The following is a 5,036-nucleotide window of genomic DNA, read 5'->3' on the forward strand; positions in this document are numbered from 1 at the left end:
TATTAGATGCGTGTGTGAAGGAACACGCGGCCGCATTGGTATATGGATTCAAATAACATGCCAAATTACTCGTCAGGCATGCCAGCAGTGTGTCACTGAGAGCTATGAATTATGTTCCAATTTAAAGTCTCAGGAGAGTAACGACACAGTGTTTTTCTTGGAAAATATATGTGGCATGTAATCAATGTGCAGCATTTTGTTTGTTGCTTCACTGTGCCTCATGGGCCATGAGTCTATTGTGTTTCATCTCAGTTTGTGCCATCATGCTTTATGTGCAAGAGTCTGCTTACGCATAATTATCTTTCATATGTTTGTGTCCATTATGTATGAGTTGCTAACACTATGTGCAGTATGTTTAAAGTCATGTTATGGGTGTCTTCATTATGAAAAATGCTAAGAGTATTGATATTCATGTGAATGGTTTACCATAGGTTCAGGTATCATTGTGGAGGTCAGGTTAGGGCAGGTCAGGTTCAGGAGTTAGACTCTAGATATAAGTGTATTAATTTGGAGTTAGGTACTGTTATACTTGCATGTTTGTTTTCCCCTCCTTTCCTTTGTCATTCCACCCCCTTTCCCTAACTCTGTCTTCCCCCCATTGGCTGCCACGTGGCTCCCTGTGTTACTTAGTTCAGGCGCCCGTGCTAACCAAGGTGGGAGGGTCGATCTATTCAGCTTCTGTGGTTCGGGAGAGGGGGTTGAGACCCTTATCCTTTTGCTGGCATTGACATACAGCTCTTGTAGCAACACTGGAAGCATCCGCCTCTACGATAAACTGACAATCAGGATCAGGATGTTGTAGTACAGGTGCAGTGGTAAATGCTTCCTTTAACATCTCAAAAGATGCTTGAGCGTTCTGGTTCCAACAGAATGGTACTTTTGAACTGGTTAAAGCTGTCAATGGTGCCACTGTTTTGGAGAAGGAACAAATAAATCTGCGATAAAAATTTGCAAAACCTAGGAATGACCGTAGAGACTTGACATTATGTGGAATGGGCCAATTCAATATGGCCTTCACTTTGGAACGGCTCATTCAGACACCATGATTGGTAATGTCATAACCCAGGAATTCCACTTCTTGTGTATGAAAGATACACTTCTGGGCTTTAACAAAGAGTTTGTCCTCTCTGAGCCTTTGTAGGACAGCGGACACATGTTTAACATGTTCTGGGAAAGACTATGAATATATTAATATGTCATCCAAATAGATCACCACAAATTGGTCCATCATGTCTCTGAAGATATGGTTCAGGAAGAACTGAAACGTGGCGGGAGCGTTACAAAGGCCAAAAGGCATCACAAGATATTCATAAAGACCGTACCGTGTTTTAAAAGCGATCTTCCACTCATCGCCCTCACGAATGCAAACCAGATTGTATGCTCCTCGTAAGTCTAATTTAGAAAAGTACATAGAAGTACCTAGTTGATCTAACAAAACATTTATCAATGGTAATGGGTACTGGTTCTTTATGGTGATGTCATTAAGAACCCTGTAATCTATGCAAGGCCTTAGATCTCCCTCTTTTTTCGGAACAAAGAATAATGGTGAGGCAGCAGGCGATTGGGATGGCCGTATGAACCCCATATCAAGAGCTTTATCGATGTATTCTTTCAGGACAACATCTTCTTTGGGAATTAAAGAGTAGACACGACCAGTAGGGATTTTGGCCCCAGGAATTAATTCAATCGGACAGTCATACTGTCTATGTGGAGGCAGCTGTTCTGCCTGGCCTTTGTCAAAAACAGCTGCATATTCCGTATACTCACATGGTATATGTGTATCGCTCTGATGTACAACACTGATAGAGGAACAACCCTCCATAGAGGCCAAAATATGTGATTTGGTTGACACCCCCTGACTGGAAAAGCAATGTTCGTTGCAATAAACAGAAGGATATTGCATCAATCCCGTAACCCAGTCAATGGTTGGATTATGAAGAGTCAGCCAGGCAAGACTAAGCAATAGTTTGTATTGAGGAGCCGCAATGACATCAAAAATCATTTCCTCTTAATGACCATTTGATAAAGTCATTTGATTAGGTACAGTCTCCTGGGTTACCATACCCGAAGTCAAAACTGACCCATCCACAGTGTTCACAGTTTCAGGTTTGTTCTTGGTTATGAGAGGTATAGAACATTTCTTAGCATATGTGATGTCAATGTAATTATTTGTGGCTCCGGAATCAACCATAGCCCTGGAAACTAATTCTTGGTCAGCAAAACGTAACGTCACCTCCACAGCTATAGGTGCATACGCGGGAATGGTATGGGAGTCCGATGTAACACTCGACACAGGAAATCCTGCTAATGTCGAGTTTTGGCGTTTCCCGAACGCTTAACTGGTTTCTTGGGACATGCCGCCAGTAAATGCTCAGATGAACCGCAATACATGCATAGATTGTTTTTTCTTCAGTTCTCTCTCTCTGCATTAGATAACCTGCCTCTCACGGCACCAATCTGCATTGGTTCAGGGTCATTCGAGGAGGCTGCCGGTACCTACGGACGAACTGGTGCTTGCAAGAAAGGTTTTCTCTCTCCTTTGCGAGCGTTTCGTCGAGCATCGATTTGTAGAATCAGATCGAGCAATTCTGTGAACCCTGTAGGGTGCACAGGAACCGTAGACAAGACGTCTTTTAGTTCTTCTGAAAGACCCTTGTAAAAAACAGCCGTTTTCTTGTATGCAGGCCACTGGGTCTCGGCTGCTAATTGGTTGAATCTGGCTATGTAAGCCAACAGGGTTTGACTACCTTGTTGTAAATTTAGCAACTCCAAATCTGTGGCTTGAGTGGCATAGCGCATGTCAAAGACCTTACTCATGGCAGCCAGAAGATCGTCGCAATCATACAGCAAGGGACTGTCTGACACCAATAAAGGATTAGCCCAAGCAGCAGCTGTGCCCCCCAAATGAGAAAGCACGAATGCTGCCTTTGTAGTTAAATCGGGAAACGAGTTAGGCCGGCACAGGAAATTAAGTCGGCACTGGTTGACAAAGGTTCTATAGGTTTTAGGATCACCTGTGAACCTTTCCGGGGGAGCCAAAGTAAACTGTGTTGGCATGACCACTTTAAGGGTTTCTTGTTGTGGTGCCGGTGTCCCGGATCCAGATGCAGTGGCCACTGGAGCCTGTGCTCCCTGAGGAACGGCATGAATGGCGTCTTGCATAACATCCATGCGATGACGCAATGTGTCCTGTGCCGTAATCATTTCGTTTCTCAAATCCGTGATCAACTGAGTCTAGACCGTTAAAGGATCCGTACCCTCCATGGCTTCTGATTCTGTCATAAATCACTAAGGTATCTTATGAAAAGGATACGGTAACCGAAAAGGATACAATTGGTAGGGCTCTTCCAGATCCTTGAATTCACACGGCTTGATAGTAGTGAAGTCAAATTAGACCTTCCAAATGATACAACTCTCTGACTAGTAAAACAGGCAGAGAGAGGGATCACTGGAAAGGGTGTGGTAGCATCATAGGAAGTCAGCCTAGGATAAATAAACATCATGAGAAGTTGTCCCAACTAAACTCTCACTGATAGCACAGCAATAGCACTAATTACAACACTAACCTGTAGGCTTAGAACTGGAATCTCCACCAACAAGTCTCAGAAGAAATCCAGGAATTGAAAAAACGACAAAGGAGGGAAGGGTAGTAAGGGAGACTTATCCCGAACGGCACGAGGCTCACGCTAGATATCGGGTAGTGCACCACAGGATAGCGTCCAAAGTACTGTGCACAATCACCTTCAAATAAACATTAGTTGATAAATACTTACTTTCCCACGTAAAACAGAAATGAAATGAGTCCACCTGTTATCTCATCACAGGTGCCCGGGATGCGTGTGGAGTTACACGTTTCAAAGAGTTCAAAAAACCGCGTGCAGATTTACACGCGACAAAGTTCACGCAGCCTGAACAGCTGCGCTTGCAAGTACAGTAGAAAGCATGCTGTTTTACACGCAACAAAAGTACACGCAACCAGGACCACAGCGTGTAAAGAGTAGAGTAGACTGCGTGTGATTTTACACGCAAACAGAAGTGCACGCAGCCAGACAGCCGTACCTGAAGAGTTCCAGAGTCCGCATGGGATTTTACCCGCGAACAAAGTCCACGCAGCCAGGACAACCGCGCTTGGAGAGTTCCAGAGTCCGCGTGGGGTTTTACCCGCGAACAAAGTACACGCAGCCAGGACAGCCGCGCTTGGAGAGTCCAGCGTCCACGTGGGAATTTACACACGACAAATGTACACGCAGTCAGGAAAGCAGCATGCGAAGATATCAGGAACCCGCGTGTGAGGATACACGTGACTGAAGTGCATGCAGACAGTGCTGCCAAAACTCGCGTGTGAAGGAAAGCCGTCTGATGGTCTTCTAATGGACGACTGACGAAGATAGTATGCATAAATTTCACGTGAACAAAAACTGCTGTAACTTCTAGAAAGCAGCTCCAGGAGTTTGCCTGTGGAAGAAACACGCTGAAGAAAGCCAAGGGAGTAACTGATGAGATGCGAGGACGCAGATCAAGGGTTCAGCTACCAAACGCCATATTGGTTCAATCAGAAGCAGCGAGCAACATCTCCACGCTGCTTATGAACGTACTGCAGTAACACATGTGACTGCCCTGAATCACGTGAATTCAACAACGTGAATAATGCAAACGTCGTTTTCCCGGCAGTACATCAAACAACCTCCATTTAGAATAGAACGGTCTAGCAGTTCTATGAGCATAACCCGTTCTGCGTGAAGATGGTTTTCCAGGTCCAGAGGTAATATGTCCAGCATGCATGCATGACAGTAAGAAATTGGGGATCGAAAGGGCTCTCTCCTCGGGGTTCCATCCCCAGACTAACGGACAGACAGAGAGGCTAAATGGTACACTGGAACAGTATCTCAGATGCTTTATAAATGAACAACAAGACAACTGGGTATCTCTGCTCCCCACCGCAGAGTTCGCGTACAACAACTCTGTACATTCTGCGCTGGGGATCAGCCCCTTCTACTGTACCTATGGGATACATCCTCAACCCATAGTGCCTACTT

This window comes from Ambystoma mexicanum, chromosome 6p (assembly GCF_040938575.1).
Source record: "Ambystoma mexicanum isolate Mex_15411 chromosome 6p, UKY_AmexF1_1, whole genome shotgun sequence".
NCBI classification, from domain to species: domain Eukaryota; kingdom Metazoa; phylum Chordata; class Amphibia; order Caudata; family Ambystomatidae; genus Ambystoma; species Ambystoma mexicanum.